Source organism: Polyodon spathula, chromosome 21 (assembly GCF_017654505.1).
Source record: "Polyodon spathula isolate WHYD16114869_AA chromosome 21, ASM1765450v1, whole genome shotgun sequence".
Lineage (NCBI taxonomy): Eukaryota > Metazoa > Chordata > Actinopteri > Acipenseriformes > Polyodontidae > Polyodon > Polyodon spathula.
The window spans coordinates 29,640,160-29,665,604 of record NC_054554.1 but is presented as its reverse complement, the minus strand read 5'-3'; the positions used below and the strand labels follow the sequence as shown (position 1 = coordinate 29,665,604).

At 41.2% G+C, this 25,445-nt stretch overlaps 1 pseudogene; it reads left to right on the top strand.

Moving 5' to 3' along the window:
- LOC121296144 overlaps positions 1-25,445 on the top strand; it is a 100,556-nt pseudogene that overhangs the window by 64,373 nt on the left and 10,738 nt on the right.

The window sequence follows — 25,445 nt, the reverse complement described above, 5'->3', positions numbered from 1 at the left end:
AAATCAAAGCCCAACTATTACTTAGCAAACATTTCTAGAACATCATCCAGCACAGTCTTATCTGCTTGATAAGAGTCAGAGCGAGCAGGGAAGTAATCAGCCTGGGTGTCCAAACCCAGACCTGGTGGCCTGTCTGACCATTAAAACCCGTTCCACTGTCTCTTCAGCTGGGTCAAGCTGCACCGGCACCCTCATTAGCCATCCGGTCTCCACCACCAGAGGCAGACTGCTGTGAAAGTGTATGACAGGGAAGCACATGGGTCTGTAAGAGGGGAATTCTGCATGCAAGTGACAGCCAAAAATGAAACCTTTCTTATGAAAGCAGTTTCACTTTTAATGGAACTACCATAAGGGGATATTTGTAGAAATGGCTATATTCGTATTTTTCTTGTAAGCAAGATTCCCCTCTTATCGAATCTTTGCTCTGTATTTTTAAAGTTTACTGTGCTTATATACATCTGGGATTTGTGCTTTCATTAACCTTTTACTAAGCTTTACTAGATATTTCTTTTTACCATGGTTTACTTTAGTAAACCTTTACACAGCAAGGGTTCCTCTTTTTAATGTGTAATTGAACTGAATGATAATCTTAATTAAAAGTAAAGGTATCGTGCAAGAGAATGCATTGCCGTCTTCATGTTGTGATTGTTTCCCAGTAGAAAGCGGCCTTGAGCCACAGATGTATCGTATCTGCTGACGTTTTTATTTGCAAATGCTGTCTGATAAGCTACCAGCTCAGCCATGGCCCTTCCTGGGCAGGAACTCTGCAAGAGTGGCCCCCCCGTGTAAAAAGCTTTCGCAAGCTGTAAAAAGTCTACGTATAGAGAGGAGCACAGGCTAATAACACGCACAAAACTGAGACAGAGTCTTGACAAATTAAAAACACAAGCATGTGTCTGTGAATAGTTCCAGTCATTACCTTCACTTCCCAGGAGACACATTTAATGACAAGCTGTTGCCTCTCTTACTGACATCTCTGAAAGTTTTTACATCTGTTGGTCATTGAACCACTTGCAGAGGGGAAGGGGGGGGGGGTTATATGTTCCCATTCTCATTCTTTCATACCCATTGTTTTTAATTATAGCTGCCCCTTTCAAGTTGGAAATATGTTTGGTTTAAATGGTGCTGTCCCTTCGTGTTTTTTTGTAAAGTCACACAGCTGCGATCGGAATAAATTGAAGTGGAATCAAAGGCTGGACTTTAAAGGAAAGGTTTGACAGACGTGGTCTCGGTACCAGATGGGATTTTCTGATGAAAAGGGTTTAATCCCAGCCCAGGCATCGCTTCCATCAGTTGAACAGTACAAAGTGATTCATATATAGGTTGCACAAGAAATAATCTTTTTTTTTTTTTTTTTAAACAAGTGCAAGATCCTCTTGAAGACTTGCAAATGTGGCATTAGCTAATGTTCAGAGAGCTGCTTTCCTTTTATCCACCAGAGACCTCTGATTTGCACTACAGTTCTCGAATTGGAAATGAGAGCTGCAGCTCCGAGTTTAAGCTCCTGCTACCAATTTGTATTCAGTGTACATGTCACTGCAGGACATGCTCATTCCAAGGCTGTGCACACATGTGTCATTGGTTATGTACATACGTGATGTGCATGCAGCTGTCCAGATAAGCTGTGTAACTGTTGTTTTTCTGAAAGAAGCACTAAATTTTAATTTCATACGTAAAAATACACATAGCAATTTTTCTGCGCAGCTTGTCTGCTTCCCTCCTGCCTCTCCTAAAATGTCCACTAGCAACTACATCTCCCAGAATGCAATGGCTTCAGTTACTGGGAAACTGTACACAAGAAAAAAACAACCCAACAAATATGACCTAATCTCTGGCTAGCCCTATTGTCTTTGCAGCCAATCACAGTATGAATAATAAAAAATACAAAGGTACACATGTAGCATAAACACCCCATTCCCACTACAAATTCAGCTGCATCCATCATCAGAGGCAACCTCCCAAAAACAGGGACTATTATATAAAACAAACTGTTTTATAACTTATTCATGTATTTCCTTATAATTTATCTGTATGGCTTTGTATTGAAGTTAACGTGTTCACTGAGTTTAAGAATTTAATAAGTAACGTAATTAATTTGCAGAGTCAGTGTGATACCTCAAAAAATGCGCTGAACCGATGAAGAACCTTGTAGAACGTGTGGTTGTACAGCAGTTGAAAATAACATTGCAGTTAAAATGGAAGGCTCTTTTTTAATGCCTACCCCATTATCATTAAAGATTGTACAGTATTTGTTGAGATTACTCATGACTTCAAGTTATTGTTGCATTTTACCCTTTGAAAATACATTTTACTGTCAGTTAAAATTAAATTATTACTCCCAGACGCAAAACCTTCTCTGGCGTGCTGAATACATGCATTCATGCATTCATACATTCATAAATGCATGCGGTAGATGAGTTCAATCACTAGATAAATGTGCACGCAAAATCCGATATATACATAATTGGAATTAACATTTCACTGTAATTCCAGCTAGTGAAGTCTAATCTCTGGTTTACTTAAGCTTGGGTTTTGACCCAAGATATTGTCTGACAGCTTGTGGGCTGAGAAACTGTAAGCTATGTCTTGGGAACTTCTTTAATGGTGTTATGCATGGGTGTTTGTTTTTTCTACATTATTATGACTGCCAGCAACACTTTTCTCTCAAACCCACTGATTTCTTTTTTTTTAATTCACCTCCTAGTAAGCAGTACAGATAACTGAGATAACACTGCGTGTTTCAGATTTGCTTTGGTCTGCTGGCATGCTATGAATTTAATTAACAGCCAAATGAATGCATACACGTGTGTCTCATCAGTGAAGCGATTAATATGCTGGTGCTGCAGAGAAATTTAATTTGAAGATTCATTAAGGGAATCTCACTGAATACACCCCACACCCCCTCCAACCACAGTAAATACTACATTTACCATCAACCAAGAGTCATGTTATGTAATTATCAAGACTTAGGCAAAAAAAAAAAGTCTTTAGTCTGTCTCTGTTTTTAAGCTTTACTGTAAGGAAGGACAGACTTTAAGTTACAATGCCTCTCAAAGAAGGATTGCGTAAGGATTGCGGTTATCGCTTTGGTCCAAGATACACAATGTTCTGGATGAGTGTGACCATGGGTTGGAGATCCGGGGTGGAGGGTGGGCAGGGGGGTTGGGGGAGTGCTGGAGCTAACTGTGCTGCTGTCTCCCTCCAGACCATCGCAGAGCTGGAGAGTCAGGTCCATTGCCTGCGGGAGGAGCGAATCAAGCTGGACGCTCAGCGCAAACAGCAGCTGCTGGAAGTGGGGTTGCTCCGTGAGGAAGAGAAACGGAAAGCCGACCAGGAGCATCAAGACGCCATCGCCAAACTGCAGGCCGAGATGGACAACATCAGACCGGAGCTGCAGAGCGTCCATGCTTCAGAGATGGAGCTGGCATCCGAACAGGTGAGAAGAACCATCCTCTGTCTGTAAAAACTGGAAAGCAAGGTTCGAGCTGATGTGCGGGATGTGATCTAAAGCTAGTAGCTATTCGTAGCACTGAATCCCCCCCCCCCCCCCAAAAAAAAAATAACCTGTGCTGCCCACAATGGCTGTATCTCCTGCAACATCGTTTTGACTGTTGTACTGTACTGTTCCCATCTGTCTTCCATCAGCTACCCTTCACTAAAACAATGCAGTTTTTTTTTTTTTTTTCTTCACATGAACCTTCAGGCTTTTGTTTCACCACTCCATCTTCTTTGGGTTTTGTGTTTACCAAACCTTTAATTCCTGTTAACATAAAACAGAACTCGGATATGTACAGTACGGCCATCCGGATACTGCAGTAACTGTTAAAAGCTGGTATCATCAGACCGGTCAAAGCTATGGGCTGTTCTTTGCAGCACATACATCACTTATCAAGTCTTTAAAAGACATCTGGAGCAGATTATTGTGGTATGTGAAGGTTCATAAATCGAGTCTTGCAGCTTGCTGATTTTTGTATGTATGGACCTTACGAAATTCAAACTTTGGAAAATGTGAATGTGTTTTTTTTTTTTTATTTTGAGGTCACCGGTTTTGTTAGCTTACATTTTCTTACGGCGACAAAAATACTAACCTGTGTCGGGAGTCAGCGTTTATTTATTTATATTATTATTTTTATTACATTTTTTGGCAGTGTCCTACTGGAGTTTCAGCATATTTTACAGAGCTAAAAAAAAAAATCCATTAAATCCATGAATCTCAAAAATGTATTTTCATTAAATACGCTTGTTTGAAGAAAACATGGACTATAATACAGGGCAATAGACTGTCAGAAGATGCGATTCTACTACTGATCGATTCGTGTGTCTACAGTTTATATATATTTATATATATATATATATACAAACAAATTGAAATAGTTTTGAAGGCTGTGCAGTAAATGGAATGCTTCTCTGGCTGGTGCCTTGCTGTATATATCTCCTTTGTAAAGAGCCCCAGGTTCACAATCTTCCTCTTCTGTTCAGCAGAGTGCTGGATCCAGAGCACTGTATCATGAGATAAGCTGACCTTCCCTGGAACACTTTACACTGATTTCACACACTTTCTATTTTTGTTGATGAAAAAATTCTAGCGCCAGGACAGCAATCACTTGCTTGACGCAACTTCCCAGGAGTGGAGAAGTCCCTGGCTGTTTGTACCAGTGTAAGACCAGTGGGTCTGGCATTTCACATGATCACGAAAGCTTTCTTATACAGCATGCTGCACTCATTCCAGAACACCCCTTCATTAATAAACGGGGGGACCAGATATAATATATACTGAGAACATTTAATCTGGATCTGAATTCTTTACTTATAGTTTGTGTTTGATCTCAAAATAAACAAAACTTGTATTGATATGAATGGTGTTAATCATTAGTGAGATGCCGTGTGCAAACTGGAGAGTGTTTTAAAATCCAGCATGAAAGTACTAAAGTATTCATTATGAAAATAATGAGAGACGTGATTTACCTTTTGATTTGAACTGCTGCAGCTTCATTTGCTGTGTTTGCCATCATTAAGATTTAAATTGATGGTCGACTTACACAGTATATGTGCTTGCAGGTCACGTACAATATTGCCTTGAGAAAAAGCATTGGGGGGAGGCATTGCATTAACTACCTCCATTCAACCTGAACACATTTTCCTATGTAAATATGGTAACATGTACCTAAGTGTTCCAAACATGGTGTGCACCCTTTGTATACCATGAATGCCTGAGAAGCCTTAGCAAAAAAGACCCTAGTCTACTATATACAGTGAACCTCATATCTAACCTGCAGAAATACCCATAGCATTTGCAAAAGGTTATATTCAGAAACATTATTATTGTTTCGGTCAGTAAATAGAAATTGTTCTTTAACAATGTTGTTTTGCCATGGAGTAATCTCTTGAGCTGAAATAAAGCATCAGAATAAATTATCAGCCATCTGAAGATTAGCAAATTAGTAAAGATGTTGCTTGGTCTCCTAAATGAATAAGGAAACACAAAGTCAGCTGTCCAGTCCGTACGGATGTTATGGACATGTTATCTAGGGGGTGTGTTGTGTTTTTACGAGTGAAGATGAAGCAGGTCACATGAGAGCAGTGACACAGACAGGCACAATGGAACCAGTATCAACCAAAATACTTTCTCCCATCTCTGAGTGCCAGTGTTAAACTGGGGTTGCTAAACACAGTAAATTCAGTGCAGGTTGAAAAAACATGGCTTGGCTAGTTGCAAAAAGTGTTGTCCTTTACAAAATGAATGTGTGCATGTCAGGGTCTCTACAAATGAGATCTGGGCCATGTCAGCAAATCTGTACTGCCTCTCTGTTCTTTAATAAATGTAGCAATATCGGACTGTGTGAGCTGTCAGTTGGCACATACAGTGTGTACACATACATCCAGTTTTGAAAAGCCCCAGGTTAGTGCAGCCCTAACAAACCAATAACTAAGAAGCCTGCTGATTTCTTTTGACTTTGTTCTTTTAACTGTAGATCCAGTGAGCTTCATTGTATACCAGTCTTGTCCATCATTGTTTAATGTCTGGCTTTAGTTCATTCTGACCTCTTATGTGGAGCACGGATCAGATCAAAATGCATACCCGGCATGTTTTCAAGATCACGCCAGACTGCACACCTGGGATGTTAACAACAGCTTAAAGCTTTGCCCTAATACTTCCACCCCCACCCCACCTGTGTAGTGGCTTAATACAGCAAGCACCCTCACCAGAGTCAAGAATGCAGTGCAGGAGACTCGACCGTTACATTGTTGCAGCGTCGCTCTCTAGAACTCTTTGAAACAGAGCATGTCCTTTGCATTGTCAGCAAAGCTTGGGAAATGCATTTACATAAAAACAAAATAGTCAGGTTCACTTCTTGAAGCGGTGAAGACCCGAATGGGGGTGAGGTTATGTTCATGTCACTGTTATGTGGGTGTCTGCTTCACAGAGGGAAGGCTCGGTGAGATTTGAGGATATGTTTTGAATCGGTGCTGAGCGCACCTGCCAGTACTTGGCTTCACAGGCTTACTGTTAGCTTTTCACACTTATTGTAAGCTTTTCAGCTGCTGCCTGATACAAACACAGCCATCTCCTCCCTCTTCATCTCGGTACCTTCCCCCATTGTATTACTAGAAAAAAAAAAACATATATAATCATCAAAGAAAACCTGGCTTGTTTACTATAAATATGACAATGAATGTTTTAGTTTTTTTTTCCCATGGCCTATGCCCTGGTTTTTTAGATTCTTTGCACTTGCCTGCTTCTGTTATGTCATATATCAATCATAAGCCATCAGTTAATTTCAATCTATATTAAACCCTCACGTCATGATGCATTGATTCTGAACCAAATCGAGAAATTCTGCCGTTAGACACGTATGAAACCTCTATGTTTCCATGTCTATTAGAAGAACATTCTGTTTGAGGAAGTTCAGTGCGTGAATGTGTTGGAATAGAGAGATCATGTTTGCAGTTGTACACATGCTTGCTGCAGGGCAAGCAGGGCCCTGTGCACACGTTCACAACGTCAGCACAGACTGTTCCAGGCATGGGTCATCCTCAGTGGAGCTCATTTAAAAGCACTCACCTCAGTCATGGTCTGCAGCACTCTGCCTTCATTGCTTTGAGAGTAAACATGCCTGGAGGCTGCACTTATTCTTGTAATGTAGTTTTAATGGAATTAATGAGAGAGATTATATGAACAGACACATAAAATCAGCGTAGGCTTCTGCGATCCTTTCATAGATCCTGAAATATTTGTACTGATTGAGTAATTGGAATTGCATCTCCCTGATTTTCAGGTTTAGATCGAACTCCATTGCTGGAATAGAATTGCAGCTCCCTGATTTTCAGGTTTAGATCGAACTCCATTGCTGGAATAGAATTGCAGCTCCCTGATTTTCAGGTTTAGATCGAACTCCATTGCTGGAATAGAATTGCAGCTCCCTGATTTTCAGGTTTAGATCGAACTCCATTGCTGGAATAGAATTGCAGCTCGCTGATTTTCAGGTTTAGATCGAACTCCATTGCTGGAATAGAATTGCAGCTCGCTGATTTTCAGGTTTAGATCGAACTCCATTGCTGGAATAGAATTGCAGCTCCCTGATTTTCAGGTTTAGATCGAACTCCATTGCTGGAATAGAATTGTAGCTCGCTGCCGGGAACTGTTTGGTGACCCTTCGAGGCTTCTCATAAAGATAATGTTCTGAAGTGTAGCACAGCTGCCAGTGGACAGTACTATAATAGTGTCAGAAAAGCAAATGGGTCAGATTTTGTAATCTGTCTTCAACGTCTGTTCTGGTGCTAGGTGCCTTTATCTGTCGCTCGAGCATTGCTATCGCCATGGTAACTAGGTGCAGAGCACACAAACTGCTGCGAATATTTTCAAGTTTGAAACAAAAATCCAGAAGGGCCGGCCTCATTGTAAGTGTTTACAGATGTACGTTTTGGATGTGGGTGCTGTTTGTAACTTCCATCTGTGGCGTTTTCTTGGCAAGTGAGGCTTGTATTCAGAAAGCATGACCCGTGCAGATCAGAAGACATTTTAACAATACGCTGAGGAAGTAACCTTGGACCACAATTTAGGAAACAGCTATATCTTTTGAGCCTTTTTAGTATTGATATAAAAAGAACATGCTACTCCGCTTGCCTGTCCAAATGGAGCGTTCTCTTCAAACACAGCTGCCCGTATCCTTCAATTTGTAATTCCCCTTTATCTCTCTTCCTGTCGCACCCGCCGAGCAGCGCACAGGGCAAGCCTTTTGAAGGCTGGAAGGTGGAACAATTCGGCATCGGGCGACGACATCTTCCACATGTCGGGGTTAGCATTGACAGGCCAGGTGTTACCTTGGGCACAGCCCAGGTCAGTTTGTGCACAGTCAGAAGTTTGTTGGCAGTGCAGTGGGTGATTAGATGAGGCTTTATTGTTTAGGTCAGGCTTAGTAAAAAAATAAATAAAACTTCATCAAAGTTTAGTTCAATACATTTACTGTGACACCATTACATTATAAGTTTACCCTTTATGTTTATCACCTGTTGATGCAGACCAATAGGTTTCTTGAGATGGCTTTTTTTAATATATATATATATTATAAGTCCAAAGAAGGTGCTAGGCTATTGCTAGTTTTTGTAAATGCCAAATGGAAAGACACTTTGGTTGCAAGGGAACACAACGTCCAACTGAGAGCATGTATCTGATGGGGTTGAGAGCTGTCCTGTGTTCAGTCAGTGTTTATTTCACTGTAAAATGATACTGAAGTGCCAGTAATGATTTGTATATTTTACTGCCAGGAGGCTTTTTTGCTTGTGCTAACGTATTAATTTCTGTCATGTGGAGATACAGTAAATCAGTACAGTACAGTATCTTTTTTGTCATGGATTATGTAGAGCAACAAATTCAGGAAAAAAAAAAAAAAAAAGATGAAAAGTTTCCCAATCTGAGTCTGGGAGGGGGGTGTTTAACTGTTAGATAAATCAGGACTGTTAGAAAAGCTGATTTAGATAGGGGTGTCTCCTCTCCGAGAATGTTTCAAACGAGTCCTGAGCGTTTGGTTAAAAATGAGTGTTGGGCTTGTACAGTAGTTGGTGTTTTCTTACCTGTTCAATAGGAGGTAAAGTGATTGGTTCTGAATTATTTTGCTCTTTGTATTTAGTTTTGAACGCAGCCCAGATTTCAGTGACCGAAGGCTGTCGTACTTGCTTTTGACGGATTTTAAGATGGTATTAACAAAAAACAGGGTCTCAAAAACAAAACAAAACATGGGACAGTGTACAATAGTATGAAACACACGGAAAAAAACACATATTCCATTGCACAAGACAAAAGACGAACCCCCAAAAATATGTCAACGCTGTTGAAAGTAGAGAGAACACATCCAAAACTACTGAGACAATTGCGGGACAGGACATCAATTCTAGAGCTGGGAAAGTATTCTAATATTCAAACAAACAATTCGCTGGCAAAAATAACAAGGTTTATATTTGCTTGTGATTATTTTTTTTTATTTTTTTTTATAAATATCTGAATCAAAGATATCGTGCAAAAAAAGCCAATGCATAAATTATGTCTGAAGTACATAACACCCATTCTACTGTACAGAAGAGTGTTTCTCTCTTAGGTCGTCTAATGGGATACTGAGAGATTTTCACTGTTAATATGCTATGAACTATGCCTTTGTTTCCCCAGCTAATTCAAAACGAAAGAATATTGTAACCCTATACACTAGAGTGGTGTTAATTTAGAAGAAAACAAAAATAGGCCAAGACATGCAGTGCCTTTTGGCCCATGTCAATCACCAAACTTTTCGCTTGGAGAAACCAAGTAGGGGAGTGGGGCGGGAATGACACTGACAAAGGAAGCATTTTACAGGTGATGAGACTCAGCCTCCGGCCTCCGAAGAAGCAAATAAGCGTAACAGCAAACATGTAATAGTTACTTCAGTGGTTCAGCAAATAAAGGCAGTGCTTTCGCCCCTGGACTTCAAAGTTGGAATCTGCTCCTGTCTCATCCCTAATTGATTTAACTCAGGCCCTGCTGCAATCCCAGAGCCCCTGGAGCTGTCCAGTCCTGGCTGCAGCTCATTCTGAAGATCCTCAGATGATATAACCTGCAGGGATCCTGCTTCTCACACATCATAAGAAGAAAAAAAAAACGTTGCAGTTCACTTGGGCGGAAGATAAGCTGCGTGGGCTGCAGAGTCTCTACCCAAGATACCTCCACTAGAGGGCTTGAGTTACACATAACCAATCACAGGACAGTAGGCCAGCCTCCTCTTTTTTTCAATGTTATACTCAAACAAGGATTGAAACGGAAACTGCCTTGGTGTTCCTGGTACGTGTTCAGATTTATTAACGTTGCAACAGCTATAGCGGAACTGCATGCCGTCAGCGTTCAGATTTATTAACGTTGAAACAGCTATAGCGGAACTGCATGCCGTCAGCGTTCAGATTTATTAACGTTGAAACAGCTATAGCGGAACTGCATGCCGTCAGCGTTCAGATTTATTAACGTTGCTATAGCGGAACTGCATGACGTCAGCGTTCAGATTTATTAACGTTGCAACAGCTATAGCGGAACTGCATGCCGTCAGCGTTCAGATTTATTAACGTTGCAACAGCTATAGCGGAACTGCATGCCGTCAGCGTTCAGATTTATTAACGTTGAAACAGCTATAGCGGAACTGCATGCCGTCAGCGTTCAGATTTATTAACGTTGCAACAGCTATAGCGGAACTGCATGCCGTCAGCGTTCAGATTTATTAACGTTGCTATAGCGGAACTGCATGACGTCAGCGTTCAGATTTATTAACGTTGAAACAGCTATAGCGGAACTGCATGCCGTCAGCGTTCAGATTTATTAACGTTGAAACAGCTATAGCGGAACTGCATGCTGTCAGCGTTCAGATTTATTAACGTTGCAACAGCTATAGCGGAACTGCATGCCGTCAGCGTTTAGATTTATTAACGTTGAAACAGCTATAGCGGAACTGCATGCCGTCAGCGTTTAGATTTATTAACGTTGAAACAGCTATAGCGGAACTGCATGCCGTCAGCGTTCAGATTTATTAACGTTGCAACAGCTATAACGGAACTGCATGCCGTCAGCGTTCAGATTTATTAACGTTGAAACAGCTATAGCGGAACTGCATGCCGTCAGCGTTCAGATTTATTAACGTTGAAACAGCTATAGCGGAACTGCATGCCGTCAGCGTTCAGATTTATTAACGTTGAAACAGCTATAGCGGAACTGCATGCCGTCAGCGTTCAGATTTATTAACGTTGCTATAGCGGAACTGCATGCCGTCAGCGTTCAGATTTATTAACGTTGCAACAGCTATAGCGGAACTGCATGCCGTCAGCGTTTAGATTTATTAACGTTGAAACAGCTATAGCGGAACTGCATGCCGTCAGCGTTTAGATTTATTAACGTTGAAACAGCTATAGCGGAACTGCATGCCGTCAGCGTTCAGATTTATTAACGTTGAAACAGCTATAACGGAACTGCATGCCGTCAGCGTTCAGATTTATTAACGTTGAAACAGCTATAGCGGAACTGCATGCCGTCAGCGTTCAGATTTATTAACGTTGAAACAGCTATAGCGGAACTGCATGCCGTCAGCGTTCAGATTTATTAACGTTGAAACAGCTATAACGGAACTGCATGCCGTCAGCGTTCAGATTTATTAACGTTGAAACAGCTATAGCGGAACTGCATGCCGTCAGCGTTCAGATTTATTAACGTTGAAACAGCTATAGCGGAACTGCATGCCGTCAGCGTTCAGATTTATTAACGTTGCAACAGCTATAGCGGAACTGCATGCCGTCAGCGTTCAGATTTATTAACGTTGCAACAGCTATAGCGGAACTGCATGCCGTCAGCGTTCAGATTTATTAACGTTGAAACAGCTATAGCGGAACTGCATGCCGTCAGCGTTCAGATTTATTAACGTTGCAACAGCTATAGCGGAACTGCATGCCGTCAGCGTTCAGATTTATTAACGTTGAAACAGCTATAGCGGAACTGCATGCCGTCAGCGTTCAGATTTATTAACGTTGAAACAGCTATAGCGGAACTGCATGCCGTCAGCGTTCAGATTTATTAACGTTGCAACAGCTATAACGGAACTGCATGCCGTCAGCGTTCAGATTTATTAACGTTGCAACAGCTATAGCGGAACTGCATGCCGTCAACCTTCAGATTGCAGTTGCAATTAAAAGTGGAGGTGTGGAAAAGAGAGTAGAGGGGAGGAATTTGAGCGCTTTTAGAAAATAGGCTTTTTTTTTTTCTAAAATGAATCCCAATAGGTAGGACTGCAATGCCACTATGAATGTTGTATTTGCAGTGGGATCCACATTCATTAACAGCTGTGTCCTTCAGCGTTTCAGAAAATCGGCGTATTTTAAAAAACATACACCACTGCTAACATAGCTGGTTCCTCAGAGATTAAGGCATGTAATGCACAGTGCATACAGAGCTTCCTCCAGAGTTACTGCAAGGTGATGCTAGCTATTAAACAACAGAAAAAACCATGATGGCCCAGCACTGCTCAATGGATGCCTTCTGATTCATGTTCCAGCCGCTGCTCCTGGGCTGTTTCTCAAAGGCTTGTCTTGGTATCTGCTGAACCAGGGCCAACAATAATTGTCTTAATCAGGTTTTGGTACGGCGAGTTGTTTGCTGTACCCGTGCTTGTTTTTTTTAAGACTTCAAAGACCCATGTGCCAGTCAGGATTATTAAATGATTACATTATCTGGTATTGCATCTAACTGGCTGGAGAATTAAAATGCCAGTGGCGGGGCGCAGGTACTAAAAGATAAACCTAGCTGTCGTTCTTTGTGGAACACAATGGGAAAGCCTGTTTTGTGCAGCAATTATCTAATTTACAGAGCCCTCTAGACACAGAAGAGGTTATAAGCTATGAAACGTCTAAGCGCTCGTTGTCTAAGGTGCTTTGCATGAAAGGCAAATAGTGGAACACTTGTTTCAGCCTGCTCACCTGAGCCTGTCATTTCAGTATGAAGGGAGAGATGTGGAATCCACAGTAGCTCACTTAGCTAGCTCTTTGGGTTAAATGTTATTTTTTTAATTAAGCAATTAATTTTTTCAAAAGCATTTCATAACTGTATTTAAAAATCCAGTCCTAGTAAATGCAGAGACACGGTTTTGAGACGGGAATACTGGATTGAAATTGTGGTGTTTATGGTATCAGGAAGAGTCTGCCGTTGATCATTTATTGTGTTAGTGGCGCACATGTTCATCAGTGCACTAGTTACTAGATTAAATCTACCAGCCTGTGTTTTGAAAAGTGCATCCAAACATCTCGGTCACAAAAACACAATTGTGTTCTGCGAGGTGTGGCTTGTTTTGTCTGGTGAATGTATTACCATGAAGCTATAAATCTCTCTGAGGTTTGCATTGCTTGTTACACATTCCACAGAATAGGCTGAAGCGCACAGGTTTGTAAACAGTCTATTGTTTTACCTGCAGCACAATGCATGGAGTGGGAGCTGCTTTCACGTGGCTCCCTCAGGTCTGGCCCACAGAGCAGCAGAATGCAAACCAGATCATGGGTCTTTATGAACCCCCCAGGTCTGTTACCACAGTTGGGGTTCAGTCTCCCGTCAGCATCCTGACCTGGAACTTACAAAACATGAAACACAATGTTAAAAACGTTCTCTCTAGAAACGGTGGAATTGTCATCCACAAAGGGGAGTAAGGAATCGGGAGAGCAGAAGGACAAAGCCCAAAGACTGCAGCTTGCTGAGGGTGATCCTCAAATGAGGGCCAGTTCAGTGCAATTCAGCCCCAGGTAGTTTTCCCATCAAACGCAAATCCCCTGATAACTGTAGCCCTGCCTCTGCCTGATCAGCAGTTTGAGATTCAGCTCAGATCACCAGGCAGTCAGCTTAGAGGCTGTGCCTTCCTCAAACGAGAAAGAAAAGTAGCATTTGATAGCTGATCTAGCAAGCTATTTCTCATCTCCCGGGGCAAAGGTCGTAACCCAGGGAGATTTGACAATTTCTAGTTGTGCTGGCAGCAGTAGAATACCTGGTCAGGAAGAAGAGCTGATAAAAGTGAAAAGTGAGGAAAAGACCATTAAAAGCAGACAGGGATTCTGTGTACCGTATAAACTAGGTTTTCTATTTGTTATCTGCTAGTGCAGGCTGGGTTTTAAATACAAAAATAATACAATATGTCCAGAAAGTGCTCTTTCTTGTTAAAGCTTTGAGTGGTAAATCTTTTGGGTAAATGGTACATTTTCATCACAGAGTCTCAGATTATTTTTGCAGAATGGGCACAAAATCTGTCTTGTTTTAGGATGCAGCTGGTTTCACATAATTTCATAACATTGTATTACTATGTCATGTGGTTTTTATAGCCACCTTTCATAACACCTTTATAATACTTATCAATGGAGGCTCTTACCACACAGATAACCACACGTTATTAATTAACAGATCATTACATTATACCTGTGTGTGTGTGTGTGTGTGTGTGTCATGCAGTACCCTAATAGCCTCCATCAAAGAGCATGCGTTCCTGTTTATGCTAAGGTGAAGTCATCCTGAACTTTGTAATTCTCTCTCTCTCTCTCTCTCTCTCTCTCTCTCTCTCTCTCTCTCTCTCTCTCTCTCTCTCTTTCCACAGAGGCCTTTATGTTTTTCTAATAATTGGCAGCAGAGGTTGATTTTTTTTTTCTTCCTTTTAAGTGATGAATAGTTGGCTGCAGATCAAAGGCAGGCCCCTGTGCTTTTCTGGCTGCCACAAAGGGGCGTTGGAGTTGGCACAAGGCCCAGCTCCTCAGCGACAGGCATGCAGATGAGGTGCCAAGCTGAGGGGTCAACAGCAAAGTGTCTGTGCGTGCTCTTCCTCCAAGCCGATCCGGTTTCATCTCTCGCTCTCTTTTGTTTTTGTTGTTGTTCTAGACCAACATCAGGTTGAAGCAGATTGAAAAGGAATACAGTCAGAAGCTTGCCAAGTCTTCCCAGGTAAACAATCTGTCTGAGCATTTTTAAGCACTAATCAACGTTAGCATTACACACACACACACACACCCCTATTCGCCATTCAGATGTATATACGCTGCTCTTACAAAAATAAATGCAGATAAAACAGAGATATACAATCCCATGTTAAGAAAATATACCCCAGCCTTTTTTCATGGTCGCAGGCAATTCATTTCCCAACCAGCTTGCTTACTCCATGTCCTTTACAATAGGAAGCCCGAAGCTTTTACAGGTAGACAGTCCTGTGTGGAGGATAGCTGGAGGGATTATGGTGAAGCCTGGAACGGGACTGTATAATGGTACCAGATAAATAGCAGTCTTTAAACCCCTCATCGGGTCACAAAGGATGCTTCCTGACTGAGCCCCAGAGGGAACGGCCTCACAGTGCTGAACTCACAGATCTGGTAATCAAGGGTGGGGTGTGGCAAGGAGGGGAGGAGTGTTTTTTTATTGTAAAGCTTTCAAGAAATCTCTCACTGCATTCAGCATGCCCTAATCCCGAGTTTTAAACTGTGCTTGTATTTGTTTTAACCCTGTGTTGCACAGCGTCCCGTGCACTCAATACATAATGACTGTCCCATCTCTTAAGGGGGTCAAAGAAAACTCCCCGATCCGTCCTGCTCATTTGAAAGGGTTGCAGGTGAGAGCAGTTCAAGGCTTCAACAGCAGTTCAGGACTTTTCAGGCATTTTCCATTTTCCATGCCCAGTCTATGTCATCTGAATGCTGTATTCCAAGTGAATTAAACGTTTAACATGAGATGCAGATTTATAATGGTGAAATTAAGAAAAAAATAAACCAACAGTACTTGATCACACTTTAAATTGTTGAAAACGTTTAACTTTCTATACTATCTATAACACATGAGGCATTCACCGAGGGACGTAATTATGTATGATGTAATTGTGCTTGATTATCGCTTTGCATCTTAAGTTGGTATTTTCAGGGTACTGCACTGTAGAGCTGCAGACAGTCGGACGTTGTAATGAAAAGTAACTTCTCATGTTACATTGTTGCACAGCCCTGCGGATCACAACATTGTATACACTAGATGTAAACATGTGGAGGTATCTATGTGTTTATATTCCTCTCTGTGAACACAAAGCACCAAAAAGAACAAAGCAAGCTGAACACTGCGATCGAACCGTAGCTAATCGTGTTCGTACATTTTCATCTCAGGAAAAAAACATTTTTATAAAAGATTAATTCGAAATAATAGACATGAAAAGAAAAAAGCTTCAAAAGAGCTGGCTTCTAGGTTAAAGCTGTATAGCAAAAGCCCATTTGATCTCCCAGCTCTTTCTGTCTTTGTGTTTCTTATTTCCTGTATGAGAACTCAAAGCAATTGTACTTTTCCCTAGCAACAAAACATGTGGAGGTTACAGGGCGCAATACTCACGAGTAACAGCCCGATTCACACTGTTTGTGGAATCTTCTCAAAACCTCTATTGTCATAATAATTTTAGAGCTCTCGATTTACAACAGTATTGATCCCCATTCTTCCCACAGCACCCTCCCCAGTTCTATCAAAGCGAAGGGAGGGGCTGCTTTTTGTTTATTTTTCAAACGCAGGTTCTGTTTTATTTGGAATAAGCAAAGCTCAGTGTTAATGAAGTGCGTCTCTGTGAAGCTTCTTGATTAAAGGGTTAGGTTTCTCGCTGGGGTGATGTGTTCAGCTGTAGATTATGGAGCTACACCCTTGGAAGAGAAACCAGGAGAGACAGACCATTATAATCAAAATGTGGCTCATCTGTCTGTGCAGAAGAGTTAACTACACAAGTCAGCGAGAGACAGGCTGCACAGCGGTATAACGAGGTGGCTTTACTAGGTTACGTGCTTCTATATACATTGTGCAGGATGTTGGGCTGGTTTAGGGTTGGAAACATTTTATACATTCCAGTATCTCTCTCTCTCTCGCATGTTTAGAAGGTACACTGGTAAACCCCCACTCAAAATAAAAAATGACTATTTCACCTCTATCAGGAAATAAGTGAAAAATGGCACCTAAAGCAAATGAAAGTTTAAACAGCCATAGGTATAGTTGTAATCGATTTTTGGTTTTTTTTTTGTAATAGCCTTTTGGCAACCTCAGGCAGTCATTAAGGTTTCGCACAGATTTGTCATCATCATAATTCTACAATATTTAATACCAAGCAGTTTTAGTTCTGGAAAATATTTTTCCTTTTTTTTAATTTAGTTCTTACAAATTAAATTGTTCCTTTATTCACAAATAATAGTTAATTTTACATCATTTAGCTTAAATGCAATAAAACTGATTTTAATACTGTCCCTAAGGAAGTCCTTTGAAGTGGAGAAAATAAGTTTGAAACTGAAGGAAACTGGAATAGAAGCAGTAATAAGCTTCAGAAGACCAACCCAGTGTGACATGTAGTCAAAGCAACCTTAAAACAGCAGGAAAGACTAGAACAACAAGCAGCATTAGTCTGCTCCTTTAGGCTACAGAGCAGCTTTAAGGATCGAAATTGCAAAATAATTATTACTGAGAAAACTGGCGTTGCCATAATAATGGGTCATTTGTTACTTTTTATGTGGTTCCACTGACAAAATAAGCCTGATCTATCTCTCTGCAGCCTCTCCAAATCGCTCCCTTCCAACACCCACACACTCTGTGTATTCCAGTCAGAGTGTTCTTCCGAAGTTTGTACACACTAAACAATTATCTGTCTTGCCCAAAGCGCGCAGCAAAGGGCTGCTCTCTGCTTCTTGGCTCAAGTTTAAATAAAATGTTAATTTTGACTTGAGGAGGATTTGAAAGTAGCCCGCCTGTGCTTTTCCTTTTGATTTGTGCCATGAGTTCCCTGGCACAAAGTGACTGTCTATGTGATGAAAACAGATCTGCACACGAGAGGCTGGACAGTGACCAGCACACTAATGCGAACACAGTCGCAACGAGCCCGATCTGAGAGCAGATCTGCTGTCAGGTTTGCAGCTGTTAGGGTTATTGGCTAAATGTAACTTTGGTACAGAGTGGAAGGCTGTCTTTGCAATGTGCAAAATGATTCCTCATTGACATAAAAAGCATGCCCTGTTGATTGCACACATTACTGTGGAGTGTCTCATCAAGGAGGTCTGTTTAAGCAAATCACCCCATTACTACGCGTCATAATTCACTGCTGTGATAGAAACTTGAGCCTGTGTAATGTCTTCTCGACCTGTGTATCGCTTCGACGTCTCGGGGAGCTTTGCGGAACAAGGAGCATTAGCGCAGCAGTAGTGCTTTCTGGGAAATGTAGTTTTGTAACACTTAATAGTTACCCGCTCCCTGTCCCCGTCCCCCCCCATGCAGACGATCGCAGACCTGCAGTTCACAGTGAGCTCCCTGCAAGAGGAGGCTGGTCGGCAGCTGTCAGCAGAGAGACACCTCCAGGAGAGGCTGGACAAGGTGCAGGAGGAGAAGAGGAGGCTCGCCAGAGAGCACGACAAGACCAGCAAGGTGAGCAGGGGGGAAGCCAGCCAGAGCAGGGAGGGGAGGAGCCAGCCAGGGAGCAGGGAGCAGGGAGCTGGGGTGGGGGCTGGATGAGGACACAAGAAGAAATATCTTGGTGGACATGCACTCAAATGCATGTGGAGTCAGGTTCAAAAGGTGCTCATTATTTTCCTTGCCAAAATAGTTTTATTGATAAGGACGATGAACAAGATGAATTGCTTTAGTCGCTACTATTAATTGTTTACCAGGATAAACTGTCATTGTTGTATCTGTTCAGTATCTCCCAGTAAGACACACTGTTCCTCTGGTGGAGGGGGGGGGGGGATCATAAAATAAAAACCTGCAGTGAATGACTATATTACTCAGTGGACCAAGAAAGGCCAAGGATTGAGCAAGCATGGAAATCCAGGGCTGCAGGATAGTTACCCACTCAATAAGCAACACAAAGAGAAGATGATAGAAGGTTTGTTTTATTTGTTGTTGCATATGTTGAATTATAATGTGGGTTTCTGTACAAGTTCAAATGCACATCCCTTAAACTGTAAATACAGCTCCCTGAGGCAGCAAATCATAATACAATGAGAAAAACATGTGAAATAAACAAAACGAACTACAGACGTGCGGAATCGACAGTACACAATGGCACAGGACTGAGCGATTCAACCAGCCTTCGTAACCTGCACAAGGCAGTCACAGATGTACAGATGTTACAGGCTCACATCTAAGATGTTAGTGTTCTAAGAGGAGGTGGAGGGGGGGGCCTTCATCACTTATTCACCCGCACCCTCAGTGTAGGATTGTGTGTGCCTGTTAGTGCTCATATTTCTCTTTACATAGCCAGCAGTGCAGTTTTAATTCATCATTCATTTGCAAATCGTGAATGCTTGCATTCCATATTGCTGTAGCCTGACTGGCAGCAACTGTAGACCTGGACTTAGCAAGTCACACAGCTTGCTTTGTTTTGACAGCAACCTAAATATTGCAAATGACCCCAGTCAATATACAATATATATTCCAACGATTTGGCTTCTGTAAGCTATTGTGTGATCCGTCCTCCACAGTATTAACTAGAAAACATTCCTTTGGTGTGCTCATTATCATGAACTGTAAGAGTTAATTGTAAGTTAACAAGCTATGTTAATTACAGGCTGGTACAGGCTTAGGTAGAGAAAAAAAAGAAAGCTGTTTTGTCTCTTGCAGTACATAACAACCTCGTTGCATACTGAAAGTGTTTCCATGCCGCCTGCTTCAAAGACTGCTTATGAATGCTAAAGGGCAAAAGAAGAACATCAAAGTACTGTGCATTGAAATGTAAGAATTCCAAGACAGTAGTTCTGGGTGCCCTGCTTCATGCCAGAAGTCCTTTTCTCCTTGAAGATTAAGCCACAGTTTGTTTTAAATTTGAATTAGTCGTACTGTCCCTTTCCTAAACCTTGGTCCTGGTTAAAAAACATTTGATCTCTTTCATTGATTTTTTTTTTTTTTTAGGGGTTTTTTTAGGGGTTATTGTTTATACAGTAAAAACAATGTGTACTTGATAAGATTCTTTACTCCTCATGCTGTTCCTGAGCTATGAATACGTTGTGTATAACCTCTAACTGCTGCAAGCTGTAGTCCCCACTGCTAAATCCGACATTGGGGAATGAAACCAAACTGACCTGCAAGATCTAATTTCTGAAACTGTTCGCAGAAGGCAAAACTTAGAAAAAAAGACAAGAAGGAATTGTATAGTTTTAAAATTGAACAAGATTGTCGGAGTGTGCTGTTTTAGGCTTTAGTGCATTCGATAATCTTATTTAAGAGTGGTGAGACTGTAGTGGAGTAACGTTTTCTGTTTTGCATACATGGTGGGCTGTGCTTTGTTTGAATACCAAAGATCATAATCTCAATGCAAATACCAGGCTGCGGTACACTTTTGAAGTTTCGTAATGCAAATCGTGGAAGTGCTGTCTTTAAGGAATTGAAGATTAAAGTACATCTCCTCCCACTAATCACACACACACCATTATAGAAAGTTATTTTAATAATTGACTTACTACGATTAGGACTTCCACTAGACTTTTGCAATATAATGTTGTTGTTTCTTTGAACATGATTTTAAATAAAATATCTAAATTATGTTCATATAGTTTGTCTCAATCCTAAAATTCTAGGTGATTCTAAACTTGTGTCCATAACTGTAGTCTCAGAGGCTATGTTTAGTGCTATGTTTTACAGGCAATGGAAAGAAAGTCATGTTTAAAGTCCTGTCCTGTTTACAGTCACTGGCAACTGGATTTGAGAACCACTGAGCTAGGGCTGGTTTAGTATGACTGGCATTCAGAGGGATTGATGGGATTAAACTGGGAAATGGTCTGACAATCAACGTTGAGTAGAAACACTTTGTATTTGTGTTCACACTTCTTGCCATGAGATCGGCCCTTAAATTAGACCCGAGAACTGTAAGTGACTTTTAAAATGGTAAGTTGTTTAGCATTCTGTTTGAACTGTTGATTTGCATTAAGAATAAAGCTGCACTTCACTGCAGACAAATGAAATCGTTGAACAGAAATGTCGTTCTCGCTCCGGCAGCGCAATGCTTCCTGGCACACAACACGGCAGGTACAGTGCAGTGTTCCTGTTGCGAGTCAGCTGTCATTGTGAGAACAGGAAGACTCCTCAGTCCTCCTGACTGCCGTCAGTAATGTGTCAGAGCTGCGAAATAGACATCTGAGCTGAGAGAGAGAGTAAACAGAACAATAAACATACAGCTGACACATTTGTGATAAGAGGTTGCAGGTAACAGGAGAGACCAATTTCATTTGAATATGCGCAGGTATGTCCAAATAAAGAGTGATGGGCTGCTTCTTTATAGGTGGTACGAGGTGTGGTTGTAGTAAACTGAATGTTTCCATATAATCTTGCACCTTTCGTGTACCTCCATTCACTATATAGGGCTCACATGTGCACTTTTGAAAGTTTCAGCAAACATGTCATTTCAGTTCAGTGCTCCCACGCCTCACACAGTAAACTGCAACATGTATTCTGTTGGCACCTAAGGTGAACTTGATTTGCACAGGACATCAGGGGAAGCAAGTTAAAGGGGTGGTATTTAGCTCTACACAGTTTAGATCATTAGAATCGACTAACTGTTCTGTACATCAAGCTGAGCTGACAGCTTACCAGCAGCACAGAAAATAGCTGGTCATTGAAACTGGAAAAAACAGATGACTTTCATGATCCAAATCCCTACTTCAGACCCACAGTGCTGAGCAAACCATGGTACGCAGGCCTGTGTAAGTGTGTGCAGGGGCTGCACCCAGTTCATCTAACAGTTAAAAGCTGAGGATAAGAAATGCCTGGCATGCATTGTAAGTGCAGAGCTCACAGAGTTAATGGTGATTAATAGATACTGATAATAACTGCACCACCACAGCATGACTGAATTGTTGTTGGCTTTCTCAAAATCTTAACCGTTTGTGTCGTAATTAGAAATAATAAATCTGTAAAGTAAACATAGAGAAACTTATTGTTAATGCAGATGCGTGAAACAGTTTTATGTGTCGTCATATACAAAGTAATTAAATTTACTGTCAGTTGAAGTTCTTGTTGTCTTTGTCGCTTTTGGAGCAAAATGTCTTCACTCTGATTTATGTCTTTGCGTAGGAGAGCTCAGCAATACGTCTCTGCTCCAGTTTAACCCATAGATATTTGTGTTCGGTTTGTTATTGAAGGCAGCCTGCAGGAGCACAGTGCAAAGATAACTTTGCCCATGGCAAGGACTGCTTGTGAGGATCAAGTTAAGCTTTTTGATAATACTTCACATTCCAGAAACACAAACTAGTTCTGTTTCTTATGCTTTGAAAGTCTGTTTCATGTTGGATTTATTTTGCCAGAAAGAATTTTTCCATCACATGGTATGAGGAATCAGAGGCAATTGTGATTGCTTATGAATAAATAATAAATAAATATATGTAGAGGACATTCCCATTGGTCTGGCTGTGCAAGCTGGGCAGATCTCAACTGCAGCACATTTTGCGGTGTGTCATTATAAAATGTACTGGCGGTTTTGGTTTTTTTTGTTGTTTTTTTTTTTTTTTTAAGTGCTATTTTCATGAATCGGAATGTTTAGAAGGTTCTAGAAGCTGGGCTGGGTGGTTAACGCTGCTTTGGAAGCTTTTAAAACTCCACCACGTCCATCTTTAAAGTACGGTACGCACAATTTCGATAAATCGTGATTTTTTCATATGCACAAAAGTCTAGGCTCCACGGGGCCTCATTCTCACTCAAGACTAGCCCATCGGCCAAAGTCAAAGATTAGGTGGATTCAAAAGTGTACCTCATTCTTCTGGTCTTTACACGTGCCTGAGAGTTTTAAATGATGCATTCCTAACAACGTCTCTGCAATCCGTGTCTGTGCTCTGCAGCTGCTTTCGTATTCCCTGCATGTATTTCAACTTTGTTTTTTTCTTCTAAAATAAGACAGCCTGGCAGGAGGTTGTCCCAGTAGTGCAGGAATGAGGTGCAAAAACTGAGGCTGATGGGTTTTGTGCTCGCCATGGCTTCAACTGTGCAGAAGATAAGAGAGATTCTGACTCAAACGATGCTCGTCTTAGTTTGGGGTTTTTTCTGTTTGTTTTATTTTTTTTTTTAATTTAAGGTGGATTTTATTTAACTTCCCTCTGTACTTAAGGTGGCAGTTTTGCTCATGAAAATCAGTCTCTGTTTGTTCATGATGGACTGGATGACGATTGACTGTACGGTTAGTCCTAAAAATATCTGGTCAAGTGGATGCTGTGTAACTCTCCACTCGTATTTCAATGCTAAATTAGGAATTCCGCTGAATTGTTAGTAGAATGTTAAACGCTAGCTTCTCAAACATAAAATAAAGTAAATGCTGTGAAGATTGCTAGCACTATAAATTAAAAAAAAAGGACTTTGAGACAATCCTTTTTTGGAATGGCCTGTTTAAGTGAAAGTCTAGAGTGCTTTGCAAACGTGCAAGCATCACGTTCAGCTCTAGCTGTAGCACTTCATCCACAACCTACGGTGACCTCACAGCTAGGTGGAAATCAAGCGAAATGCTGTCTGTACAATAATACTATGGTCTGACTGCAAGCTTAGTAAATTGAACAACTCCTAGGTGTAGACCTTGGCAATAGGTATCTGTATTGATAGAGCATTGTTTTAAAAAGCAGTATAGGCTGCCGCTGATGATGAAAACACCGAGCTGTTGGATGGATGGCTCAGCATGAAACACAGCCCTTAGCCTGCGCACCCAGAAGCTGTGCACAAAAAGAAGCAGACCACAAAAAAAATATATATATTTTTCTTCTTTTTCGTCTTCTTCTTTTTCTTTGTTTAAATCAGTAGCTGAATGAAATCCGAAGCAGAAACTCGCTTCAAAGCAGAATTTCTTTTGAATATATATTGTGTTGCAATAACAAAAAAAAAAAAAAAAAAAAAAAAAAAGGTTCCCACCAGCAAGGAATTTTACCATATGTGAAAAGAAAACATGTGGATTAGGTTAAAACCCTAAGATTTCCTTAAAGGAGGGGGGGGGGGGGGGAGAGAGAGAGAGAGAGAGAGAGAGAGAGAGAGAGAGAGAGAGAGAGAAAGAGACCTAATCCTGACAAATCAATATACCTGGTCTAGAGACTCCACAGCCTGTAGTTTGGTAGTTTATATAGTTCACCTTCTGTGTGCCTGGCAGGATCTTTCTAATCGAATGCCTATATAAGTATTTAAAGAGCACCCCATTGAATTACGCAGAAAAAAAGGGCTCCTTGCCCTAACGAAACAAGTGCTGAAACCTGAAAGGACGTCCAAACTTGTGCTTCAGTTAGAAGGGTTAAAATGCCTCCCTTATCTGTGCACAAAGACCACCCAAAAAAGATGGTTCATGTCTCTTTTTTTTTTTCTAACTCAGAGAAGTGAGTCATGCTCATTATCCTTCGACGGGGTTGAAAAAAGAAAAGGGATTGGGGGGAGAATAACTCTCAAAATAGCCGCGTCATCACAGGCCCTTCAAGAATCGGACTTTTGAGAACTTGTGGTCTGTTTTAATTCAATACCGTGCACCAGGAGTGATAAAGAGTGTATCACTTCCTAGCACCTGGCCCCCTTGGAAGACACCCCAGTAAAGAATCAGTGGGATTGACTCTCCATAGCAAGACACCTGGGACAGACTCGGGCACAGCTGGACACTTACTGGGGTCTGTTCAGCTGATCTAAACAGTGACCAGTCTAAATACCACCACTGGTTTATATTATTAAAATAGCAACAAAACTGCTTTTTAAATCTTTTTTTACTTGGATTAAAAGACATGCCTCATTCCACACACACACAAACGCATACATACACGGTGTTAGAGATGTCGTTTTTCACAGTCTCATTCTTTAATTGGTTTGAACCATGGCTGTATTTAGATTTGTGGCCATTTAGATAAACTGTATAGACCACACTCTGTTGATTCAACACAGGGCTACACATAACATGGGATGGAATAAAGAAAAGTCATACTTCTACAACTTTAAATAACATCCATCCAATCATTGGAGCATATTGGACTAAAAGAAGAAAAAATATGTTTTTTCAAGGGAGCTGGAACTAAGACGCAAGACAAGGATAAACTGACTAAGGCAATCTAACACTTGCCACAGTACTAGATAACAAACTGTCCCTGCCTGGTACCAGTATATCTCTGGTCTTATCTAATTACACTTTAGGCATTAGCGTTCGTTTCAATGTGTGGATTGTGTATTCTAACTCCCCTTTAATGTGTAGTTGATTACCTCCAATTCAAACAGGATTTTTAATTGATTGGCAGTGATTCATCTATGCAACCAGGGATCAATCTGTGAACAAAAATGGAAAGCTTTGGGAGGTTTGTCTCGTTTGCTGCACAGCCCTATTGAGAGGGGCAGGTGCATAGGTGGCTGTGTCGGTCCCCTGCATCTGAAGACGGCGATGAGTTCCTGACTTATCCCAGTGCAGCTTATCAGGACCGCTCAAAGAAGACGCGCTGATCTCAGT